This window comes from Montipora foliosa, chromosome 11 (genome assembly GCF_036669935.1).
Source record: "Montipora foliosa isolate CH-2021 chromosome 11, ASM3666993v2, whole genome shotgun sequence".
Lineage (NCBI taxonomy): Eukaryota > Metazoa > Cnidaria > Anthozoa > Scleractinia > Acroporidae > Montipora > Montipora foliosa.
This window is the reverse complement of record NC_090879.1, coordinates 11687758-11700257: the sequence shown is the minus strand read 5'-3', so window position 1 is coordinate 11700257 and position 12500 is coordinate 11687758. Positions and strand designations below refer to the sequence as shown.

At 38.5% G+C, this 12500-nt stretch overlaps 1 protein-coding gene and 1 long non-coding RNA gene across 4 annotated transcripts in view; both read left to right on the top strand.

Moving 5' to 3' along the window:
- LOC137977791 (uncharacterized) overlaps nt 1–12500 on the top strand; it is a 47578-nt gene that overhangs the window by 33652 nt on the left and 1426 nt on the right. The window lies entirely within an intron of this gene.
- LOC137977801 (uncharacterized) overlaps nt 7600–12500 on the top strand; it is a 5865-nt gene continuing 964 nt past the window's right edge. The window contains exons 1-3 of one of the 2 annotated variants that reach the window (XR_011117883.1): nt 7600–7849; nt 9860–9922; nt 10231–10515. This is a non-coding gene — a long non-coding RNA (uncharacterized lncRNA). Of the gene's footprint in view, nt 7850–9859; nt 9923–10230; nt 12481–12500 lie in introns of those variants that run through there. The other variant, XR_011117882.1, reaches the window with a different exon arrangement.

The window sequence follows — 12500 nt, the reverse complement described above, 5'->3', positions numbered from 1 at the left end:
CAGCCGGGTAAAAATTATGTTTTGTGAAAGATAAAGGTCTCAGCCAGGGATAATGAAGGTATGCAAGACCGGACACTGAACATACAACTCAAAACGGTATCGAAAATTTACTAGAGACAATACAAGCAAGGTCAAAGATAGCGATGGGAACGGGAGAAGCCAGTGGAAAAAAAAAAAAGAAGTTGGGTACGTATGCGTTATGACATTTAGTAGTATTCTATTTGGTTCACCTAACTCAAAAGCCAATCTAAAAAAATTATTAGTCTTTTTCATTCACTTTTCATCTCACAGTTCACAACAAAGCCGCTATGCTTCATACACGTAAGTCATCCTTTTTGCTGAGTGTAAGTTTATAGCGATTGAAGGATTATCACTTCGTGATTAGTTTCTACTTTTAAATAATGGCAGTAAAAGTGACAGATAATTTTCCCACGTTACACTGGATTTCAAAAACAAAGGTAGGGAAACTGAAAAATGGAGTCACTATTTTTTAAAAAAACAGTGCACGAATTTCCCGCCACTTGGCTGTATAGCACAATACAGAGGACTTGCATTGGTGTTCAGAATAAGATAACATCCCAGAAACATGTTAACACCATCTTACATCTTTCTGTAATAGATCTCTGAAAGCTCTCTGTGCCAGATGCCTATTGCAGATCATTTGACTGAAAGTCTCAGAGTATCTGTTTCATTATTGGTTTTATTCCAGCCAATCTTTGAAAGAAATGATTCCCAAGTGCATGGTGAGTCTGCAATGGGTAAAAAAAATAATAAACCACAAGAGCTTTGTTATAATAAAATGGATCTAGTTGCAAATAATCCTTTACCAAGCTTGCTGATCCAAGAAGGAATCAGGAAGATCATAAATTTTCACAATGAAATTTAAGACCATTTCGAATTTATAACATTAAATATATAAATTTTCTTATGTAACTTTCAGTAAAACCATCATGAATGTTAATATGAAGAAGTTCAAAATGTTTGAGGAAACTCACTTTATCATCTGTACTAGAGAATGTTGTTCACCAAGTGGTGGTGAAGATAAATCTAGGGATCTTGGGTATTTCAGTATCAAAAAATGTTCTGTTTGATTATTAGCAAAAAAATCAAAGTAGCTCAGATTAATTAACCCATTGATTGACTCAAGGGGGTTCCCCATTGACGAGTAAAATCGTCTGGCATTAGACAAAGTAAAATACTAAGTCTGACCGGTTGGGTGTGTCAAAAGGTTAATTAAATTAATTAATGGGGACATAAGTTTTCAGTGATTGATTAAGGAAAAATAAGTGTCACCCTGTCAATGTCTAATCTAATCCCATGAAAACATACTGATTTTGACATTTCAAGTGAATGTACATGCAGAATGTATGTCTGATATATAACAATGAATTAATGACAGACATTTTACCTTTAACTTTAATTTGCAATTCATAAAGCCAGTAACCCCTCAATAGTACAAAATAAGTAGTAAATACAGAAATATTGGAAATATTCAGTACCATGGACAAAGGCAAACAAGGATACATCATAAAAGTAAGATTATTCAAAAAATAATTTTATTATTTTTTTAAAACATGGTTGAAAATAATTGTGTTTTTAGGTTAGCCAATATGTTTCAGGCAGGGGTACATTGAAACTTTGAAGAAGAAAACAGCAGAGATTCAATCACAACACTACTGCCATTGCTTGAGGGGCATCTGCATCTAAGAATGCAAGGCTATTTCTTAATTAAAGCACCCACATTTTTTTGCAAACAATAGAGTACATGTCTGCAGTCATCAGTTATTGGCAGCAGTGTGCACCCTAATTAGATTAGTGCATTTGTCTTTTCATGAAGTACAGATGTGCACATGTCATATCACTATGCATTAATAAAGCACTACTCAATATGCATGGTATCAACTTAAATCTTTCTGTACGAGAAATTAAGACCTCTTTTTATTCCCAAAGATGCAAGGAAAAAAACAGATCTGAGCAGGAATGCAGAACATTATTATTTTACACATGCCAAGAAAACTACAAAGATGTCATGAGGTAATAGCCATTCTTACAGTACCCCATTCATTACTTACACATGCATGTGTTATATTAACTAAAGAACCACTTACACCTAGCATAACTAAGAAATGAGATACACAATAGGCCATTTTACAGTGTTTTTGCTCAGCGACCAAGCCTATGAATCCCTCCAGGCTCGGTGACCTAGCATTGATACAGACCTCACTGCATTTATTGTGCAATTGAATATAATAGTACTGCACTTCAAGCATGAAGGTTTGTATCAAAAAGGTCACCCTTTACTCCATTGTTAGTCCTGGTAACTTAGCACAAAGTAATATGGTCTATTTATTTCCCCATTAAATCCTCTTCTCCCTGGGCAATTTAAGATAATCATAGGTTATGCAAATTTTGTATATACTGGTTTCAAGAAAACACCAGGCAGCCTTTACTAAAATTAAAGTTGAAGAAGGCATAGATTGTCATTAGTACTCGTCTTAATTTGGATTAAAAAACATGGGTTTTATCTTATGGGTTTGTTGGTAGAACAAAAATACTGAAGAAGGGAGATTGTCAGCTAGTAGTGTGTAAAATGAATGCAAACATGTGTCTATAAGAAGAAAATCGTTACTAATTCTCTCATGCCTGTAAGGCTGCAGTATTTGCTCTCAAATATATTAGAATACATTTTATTTGGTTCCTGCTTTGCCGGGTTCCCTTTGGTGAAGACTTTGAAAACTAAAGAAATTAATACACTGAATTTGTAAAATCAATTTAACTACCCGACATGACAACTGTTAGGTAGAAAACCCCACCCTTTACCCTTGGAAAAGGTTTGCGGTTTACTGATTAAGAATGACATCATATTGTCCTCGATCCAGCGCTCTAGGGCTTTTTTTATACTGACCATCATCAGTATAAATCCACTTAAAATGAGAATTGAATTTCTGATAGTAGCAGCATTAGTTTTAAATGAAATCTTCACAGCTGAGCCGCTAAACGAAAATGATAGATTTGTACTAGCAAAATATTCTGCACTTTTGCGTACAGTATAAATTACCCTTGTTGAAGGGGGGCATCTTGGGTTATTTGCAGCGCAGATTCCCCAATATTTTCGCAAGGAGTGTCACCAGATGCAACGTTCACTGCGCATAACAAATTTTGCGTTCCACCACAGGTAGCCCAAGCTCGATATATGCGTATCTGTACTGTACTTTTTTATGCAAGAGCAGAAATATAGGGGTTTGTACGGGGAAAACGGCTTTTCTCAAAATTTAAAAAGTATTTACGATTTAAAAAAAAAAAAGAGCTTACCTCGCTTCAGTCTTCTGTTTATTTGTCTTTGGTACGGTTTCTGGGTCCATTAAGATCTATTTAGGTGGTTTTTAGTTCCTAGGTGGTTTTTTTTCCCTCTCTTCCCTCTCTATAGAAGAGAGGACCGAAAACCACCTAAACCGCTCTTAATCGAAACAAGAAACTGAAGCAAAGACAAAGAAACACAATACTGAAGCGAGGGAAACTATTTCTTATTTTAAAACGTAAATTTTTATACATATATGTTTTTTACTTTTTTGCGAAAAACCATTGTCCCATACAAATCTTAAAATTCCTACTCGTACATAATATAGTACAGATACACATATATCGAGCTTGCGCTATCTATGATAGGAGACAGAACCTTAATGGTTTACTGATACTCTCGATTTGTTTGTGTCTTTTCCTTTGTGTGGTTAAGGAAGGGATTTGCATCATGGAAAATTAATTAGCTCGATTAGTCCGTTCGATTCCAAAATAGAATCCTTTTAGATCAAAAGAAAGACACTAAACATAAGTTACCGTTTCCTTTCTTTGTTAATAGGGCATCAATAGCCCATAAAGATCATACGTAATAGCTCAGAAAGCGCTGGAACCCGTTCCCTGAAAAAAAAAAAATGCTGATAAATATCGAACATACAACCAGCAGTACTTGCCTGGTAAGGGCCGTTCAGGATTTAGTGGATCGGGGAAAGGTTTATTAGGTTTTATTTTGGGTACCCTGCGGGCTAGTCTTGACTAAAAGGTCGAGGGCTCACAGGCCGGGTTAGTTTTTGGTTGACTGTAAACCAATGAATTCTCGACGACCACAGCATCTTCTCTGTTGTGGTTGCTCTGATTAAACAGCGACCAATGATCTTTACTATTCACATAAACGGAGAAAAGACTGATTGAGAATGTCCTGAACTTCCTTCTTGCCCCTAATCTGCCACTCTCTTTTTTTCGCCGTCGTCGTCTGTTTTTTATATATCTGAAATGCATACAGAGACACTACAAATGCTGGGAAATGTGAGTAAAGTGCAGAAAGGTGGAAATTCAGCATGGTGAAGTTATTTTGCCTTTTCCTTTAATTTCACAGAAAGTGTCTCGATAAAAGAGGCCATTAAAATCAAGCAAGAAATTGTGCTGAAGTCTTAATTCGTAAATGTCATCAGACAACTCCGCGACTGGTGATAGTGGTGATAGCGAAGAGCTTGAAAACGAAGAAGAAAGGAAGAGGAAAAGGAAGTTCATGACAAAGGCTGCCTTGGTGGTCAACCCAGCTCGACATGTTGATGAGATCTTTGGACAGAAAAATCGTTGCGTAGAAGATCCGCCTAGGTGGCCTCATAGGACAAGATAACAACAACCAGAAAACTTGTCAGAGCGGCGTATTGCCCCGCAAGACGCCCCGCAGTGGGCAATCCGCGTTGTTCCGCAGTGCTTAAAACTTGGTAAACAGCGTTAAACCAGTATTAGAGATTAAGAGAGTTTGACCAAGGAAACTTGACCGTCATACCGCCCAAAATGCTGTTGATAATCTATTGGAAATCTTTAGTTGACGCACTTGCTGACTATCAACTAATAGCCATGCTAATGCATATATAGAGAATGTCTGGTTGTCTTGACTTCTATGCACAAATAACCATTCTTTGGGAAAAAAAAATGTGTTCTGCAAAAAATGCAGTAGAATAGAATAGCAGCAGAAGAATTTCACTGTTTTTTTAAAGAGGACTTTCTCGGCTTTTGAAGTGGATTTAGGTGACTTCAAAAGTTCACCTAAGAAGCCCATCAGCATACTACAGGAATCCTGCCTGATACCTGATACCTGATTGACGTGCTGCTAAACCATTTATTGGGTGACCGATTGTGTGAGTTGGAGAGTTGCATTTTATATTACTCATAAAACAATGGCCGTCTCATTTGAAGAAAACCAATTTTTTTGCATCAAGAATATCAATAGTTCGTTGTTGAAGAAGTCTTAACTTCTATCGAGGAAATAGAACAATAGAACTTACATTTATTTCCCGGCACGTAATAAAAAAATGGGAAAGCCAAAGTCTCTTCACTTCACACTGTCACCGCAAGACTTTAATCATGCAGAAAAAAAATGAAATCAATGATTACAATTGGTGCAAAATCTAGTTAGTATGCTGGTGGCCGTCGATTGATTGAGTGTCTTTTCGGCACAAAGAGTTAAAAATAATTTTGGCGGATTTTCGCATGAAATAGCGTTTACTCGAAGTTTATTTTTGTTATTTCAAGTCGGTGTGGCTAAAGCTGCTGTTTTCCACAATGAACTACAACATAAATATAACTTATTAGCTTGCCTCAAAGTTAAAACGCTGTTTCATGGGAATTTGTATGTGGGCAGCTCTTAAGAAGCAGGCCAATGATAATTATCGGCGAATTAAACTTAGACAGAGAATTACGACCCTGATCGCAGAGAAGGAAAGATCTTGCTTGATCTCGAAGAAGTACTTTCGATCTTACAATGTGAAGTACCAAAACCCACAAGGATAACTTAAAAATCCCCGGAAAACCATTGTTAGATGTGATTCTCAACAACAAAAACCCGGGAAAATATTCCAAAACATTGTGGCGTCATACATCCCAAAATCAGTGATCATCATCTTATCTATGGCCTGTTGACAAAAAGCGGTGTATCAACATAAGCGAAAGATCATAACATTCAGAAGTCTTAAAAATGTTGACATGGACTTACTAAATGAAAATCTTGCTACTGCCGGTGGGAGTGTTGGAGACATCTTTGACTCACCTGATGAGCAGTATGAATTCTGGTTTGCTTTGTTTGAAAGTATTTTAGAAATAAAGATGTGCCCTACATGACAAATGAATGGAAAAGAGCCATCAAAAACAAAAGAAAATATGCCAAAATGTACGCGAGGAATCGCTTCCACCTGAAACTTGGACTCCGTGTTGTAGTTTCATGTGCTTGCCTACAAGACCTTAGTTCGAAAATCGGTGTCTCCATAAAACCTATCTTCTCGAGCAAGAAAATAGGTGAAATCACCAAAACCCGTGAACCAAAACCGAAGATCATTAACGAACAATGCCTTGTTTATCACTTCAAATGTGGTCTATGTGAAATGGACTATGTCGGTTTTACTAATCGACACCTCTTTCAACGCATCAACGAACACACCAACTCAAGATCTTCAATTGGCAAGCACATGAAACTACAACACGGAGTCCAACGACGAGCCATTGCAGAAAATTTCACCGTCCTAAAAACGTGTCGGAGTAAACTGGACTGTTTGTTCGACGAAATGTTAATCATAAAAGAACTAAAACCGTCACTCAACATACAGTCAGACTCGATCCGCGCGAAGTTATTCACTGATGCTTAACTAAAATATTTACACAACATCAAGCACTGTGGAATGCGCATATTAGATATTCAAAATCTTCAACTCTCTGTTAACAACATTGACATTAGCATAAACGACCTCAATCTTGAGAATGATGTTTGATACATAGAAACGTCGATTAACCGTGATTTTAATTTTTCTTGTAAAATGCTTCAGCAAGCAACTCCTAATCCGAAAGTTAAACTCAAAATGAAAAATGAGCTCATACCCCCAACTCCTATACTACTGAGATAAGTAATAAATAGTACGTGATGGATCACTCTCTCCATCGCTGTTAAACGTGGACTGCTTCGAATAGTACTTGTTATAATATAAACACGCATTGATAACCTACCGCTGTTACTTGATCGAAGGATTCTACTAAAACTAACCGAGACTCAACTATAAGCGTCTTAGCTTACTCTCTTTTAAGATAACATTAAGACAACTTCTAAATGAGAGACAAGAACCTATCCAACAAGGAGCAAACAAGTAGCTGGTGTATACGTAGCGGACTTCATACCTATCCACCATGCCAAGCGACAAAAAGATGGCGCTCATCACAACCTGAACGATCGAGATGACTTTAAAGACTCGTCTGTTATGTCTCATTTTACAGTTCGGCGAAGTGACAGAAAGAAATATAGAGCTGAATTTTCAAATTCAGCTTATACCACAGAAGGACAATACAAGAGGCGCGTGTAATTAGTAATTGAATATTTACAAATTTGCATATGAAATTTCCGCAGTCGCCAAAACCACAGTTAACATTCCTTTACCGATGTACCCTCATTTACAATTTACCATTTACTTACTGATAACTTTGCTATCAGTCGACGAAAACGTCCAAATTCTACATTAAATAAAAAGAAGAAAAAACCTGTCACGAATTAATTGCCTGTTTTCATATAGGCAATTAATTCGTGACAGGTTTTTTAGTTACTGTAAATCACGCATGCGGAAAATTATCTGTTAGAACTTCCGTATACAAGGTTTGATTCCAATAATTCTTACAACTTTGAACAACTTGACGTAAAATGGCGTACAACAGTCAGGATTTGAAAGTCGTTTCCATATTTCAGCTGGTAATGACCGCCGTCTTCTTGATCCTTGGTTTAGTAGATCGATTTCAAGTACGATACTTGTATACCAGCTTTCTGATGTGGCCATGTTGGACGGCTGCCATTGTAAGTAGACTTAATTTGGTTGCACGGTTCCATGCGTTGCCCCCCTCGTTTAATCCAACGCTCTAGATTGCTCGTAGCTTTTTTAAACCCTGCAAGGTACAGCCGTTTCATTCAGCTAGCTTCCCATCGATGAGAACAGTTCATTTTCTTAGCTATATACTTCGCTTGCAATTTGACGAAGTTCCATGCACGTGTCAACAGTTTTGAGGGTTGTTTGACGTTTAGACTTGAATCATTCTGGAATCACCGTCAACTTTCACGCTATGAGAAAGCGCATGAACCATTTTCAAAATTGACTTCTATACCATTACGGCTGCTCACTCACTCTGTAATATTCACCGTCTTTAGTCAGTTTATTTATTTTCTTCATGCATAGCTTGAATTGATTTTTGCCGCGAGTCTGAATGAATAACTGTCAATTACAGTTTGCTAAGGGAGTGAGTGAGTGCTTAGCTAATCGCTGAGAATTAATTGCTCAAAATTGTGACTGTGAGCATAGAAATAAGGCGTTTTTAACCGAGGTGCCTAAGAACGAGTTTTGCAGTTGAGAAATTTTACTATGAGGTGCGATTCTAGCTCTCAAATCCAGACCCTCGCCCAGAAGCATAATTATTTCTCAGTCTTCGTCGATCTGTTTGCGTGGCTGCACTCGTCTGGTAGTTCAATAGCCATAAACTTAAATTTTATCTTTTGATAGTCGACTTGCGAGGTTCAAAACCACATTAACTGTGAGAAATGACAGAATTCTTTATAACTGTTGACACCACAGTGATCGTATCCCGCTTAAATACGCGGAATATCGATATCGCCTAATATTGATCTGCATTCGCTTAGGATGCGGCCTGTAATTGTACAAAGGTGGAGAGAGGGTTGACATGTTTTTTTTGGGGGGCTTAACAGACATAACTCAACTTTGCCAATATGAGTGACCTCTTTATTCAGTATTGCCACACTTAAATAAAATAATGATTTCACTAACAATTATGTTTATATTAGTAGTGGTGCATACGTACGTGAACAATAAAACGTAACAAAAAAACGGTGTGAAACGGCAAAATGCTAAGTTATTTTTGTTGAAAGATTTCAAAAGATTTGGATAATTATGCTCAATATTAATTTTGTGGGGAGATTTAACCATACGAATAAAGGTTGAACCATATTTTTACTGATATCAGTGTAAGGTGAATCACCAATTCGACCTTTCTGGCAGACTCCAGTGGTTCGGAGAGAAACAATCTCTTTCAAATTGGTATGGTGAAAAAAAAAAAAACTTACTATTGTGCTCCATTATGTTTACATGAAAAACCTAATATGTATCCATAGCACTTGTTATGTTGAAGCAATAGCGATGCCTCAATGTTATCCTACATTGCTCTAGCCTGATTATTGTAAAATGAGTATTGGAGTAATGAAAAAAAAAAACAAAACAAAAGAAAAAACAAAAACAAAAACACTCGCTCTGATGCAGCCGAAGAGTGTTGAATTTATCGCAAAACCTTTCGGCATGTGCTTTGTGTACTGTGTAATTGAGGGACTAGTGTCCAGATTCTTTTTAACAAGCCTAAAGCCCCTCAATTGTCAGTCAGTTTTTGTTTCTATTATTCCGGCAGAATGCTTGATTCGTTTGCCGGTGGCACTATTTCGCCCAAAATAATCATTGCTGGCATAACATGTAAAATTTTATCGCCGGCTGAATACAGTGGTTGCGTGAGAAACAGGCTCTATTGTTCATCGAATCCCTTCCCTACAGCCTCTCGCCTACCGACCCCTTCCTTCAGCTTCAACTCAACGTAATGTAATAAAATTAAATAAATAAAAATAAGTATTTGAAGACATGAGCCCCACTTGCACCCAAGCCGCACGGACCATCAAACGCGTTAAGACAACACATACTCAGAGACTGTCTTACGAAGTGTAAACATCTTTTACACCCGCATCAGTTATTAGTTAAGTGTTTTCTTTGTAAATCATCCTGATAGTGTCTGATTGTTCTCTTTTCTTTCAACCAAGGTGTTACCAGTTGGCATCGTAGGCCTGGTTTTGTCCCGCATGTTAAGACGCCCCCCGAATTTGGTAAGACAGTTGTCTACAGCATTCTCTGAGTAAGGTTTTTCCAAAAGACTAGCAATGGTCCTTGATTTCCCATATTCAAAAACATAAACCAAAAACTAGCTTAATGTTTGTCGAAGCCAGATCTACAACAGCACAACCCTGGGGGCTCTTCCCCCTTGGAGCACAACATCAGAGCGTACATCCGGCACCGCATGGCACCGTCACGGCACTGCACGGTACGGAAGGGAACAGCACGGCACGGTACGACACGGCACGGCCATGTACTCATTCACTCTGACTCGCTTCTCTTCTTTCTTGCTCTCTTTCAGATTTATGCCCTCAAGTCAGTCAGTGTGGCTTGTGCTGCGATGTCAGCAGCAACAATGTACCACTATTAATGGGGTATTTCCAGCTTGGTATATCGGAAGGCGAGATTCATGATCACTTCTCTCTTTGTAGAAAAGGACACCGAATTTAAGTTCACCCGTCAGGAAAATACTATGTTGGCCATATCCTCCTTAGCAATTCTATTTTCCATTATTGAGATGATCCTTGCCTTTGCAAGCGCTAAGAGCTGTGGTGACACAGGCTATGAGCCTCCTCAAGATAATCAGGTACACATAGTTACCGATAGAAGGAAAGGCTACTTGTGATTCATCTACAATCTGACTTTTTTGAGAAATTTTGCAAGCGCTAAGAGCCTATTCAAGAGGATCAGGTACACTTATAGTTAGCAACTATTCACCGAAGTGGATGTGGCTAGTGGTGGATATTTAGCGGGCCGCGAAGCGGCGAGGTAAATATCCACCACTTGCCACCGACACTGAGGTGAATAGTTGTTTTAGTATATACTAACACAGTGAGATAAGATAGTACAGAAAGATGATTTTAACTCATTTATTCCTGCACAGATAACAACTGTGACATTTTCGGGCACGAATTCAGCGCGAATTGCTTAGAGGTGAATAGCAAAAGATATCCGGAGTTTGAGTAGCCAATCAGCGCGCGAGTTCAACGCTATCCACTGTTTTAGTATACACTAATTACCGATATAACAAAGGCTACATTTGATTCATGCTCAATCTGACGTTTTTGAGAAACTTTGCAAGCGCTATGAACCTCAAGAGGATCAGGTACACATAGTTACCTATAAAACGTAAGGCTACTTTTGATTCATGCATAATCTGACGTTTTTGACGAACTTTGCAAGCGCTATGAACCTCCTCAAGAGAATTAGGTACACATAGCTGCCGATAGAACGAAGGACTATTTTTAATTCATGTACAATCTGACGTTTTTTAGAAATCAAGGAATTAAAGATGGCGGATCAAAGATGTCAGCTCAGTGTTCGGATATTGTTAAGCCGTAGTGCTTATATTGCTTATATTCCTGGAATTATTGATTTTTTAAGTGTTCAATGTTTCTTTTGTCCGGTTTTATTTCATTTTTCAAAGAAAATGTTCAATTGTTGTTCATCACGAACAATACCTAGTTAGTGCTCAGGCATGCTACTTAATTGAAAGAAATAAAATTTTCAAATAAACATAATAGGCTTAACAATCTCAACTGGTGGGAGGCAGACCGGTTGGCTATTTGCAAGCATCACCAAGGAGTTGAACTAGGGTCTACCGAGAAACAGTTTCAGCCTAGTGGTCAGAGCGTGGCTTGAACCCACGACCTTCGGATATCAAGTCCTGCGCCCTAACCATCCAGCCATGCTGCCTCCCAAAGCTGCGATGCTCAGAATAACTGAAAGTTACTTGTCCTTGTCAATTGTCCTGTCCTTTCAGTTTGATTCCAAACAAATAACACGCAACAGTTATGTCGCTTTCTTTCAGTTTATTGTTTTAAATTAAAGTAATGAACTATAAATACATGATTCGCTTGTTAGTTTGCTAGTGTAAAAAAGTAAAGTCTCTGCTTACGAGCCAGAAGGCTCATCAGGCCGGCGCTTATCTCCGGTTTCCGTAGCATGAAGCGACTAGGAGTATTTATACTCCCCCCTGGATGGGATGCTAGTCCATCGCAGGGTTACCCCCAGCATTACGCCGGTACCCATTTATACACCTGGGTGGAGAGAGGCACCGTGAGAGTAAAGTGTCTTGCCCAAGAACACAACACAATGTCCCCGGCCAGGCCCCGAACCCAGACCACTCGATCTGGTGTCGAGGACACTAACCATGAGGCCACCGCGCCTCCCAAGTTTGCTAGTGTGCGAGAAATGAAATGAAGTCACATCATGTGGCAAAAGAGGCTTGAGGTTGCATCGAGCGTGATTCGAAGTTTACTTGTACCTCACACTCGAATCCGGGCTTGAGGTTGCTACGATAAATAGGGTCATATGCGGGCCTTAATATCAAGCTGTCAAAGAAGGGGCGGAGGAGGGTTGAAAATTTTTGACAGCTTTGAGCAGCGACATTTACAATCAGGCGACCAGGAGAAAAGAGAGGACTCTCTTTGGCAACACACCTTTATGTAGAATTCTGATATGACCCATGAAGCCAATTGTTCTCCGCCAACCAGATATCCTTAACAATGATCCTTTCCCGTGTTACATAAACCTAATTATTCTTGCTGCATAATTGGTGGCTTTTTTATT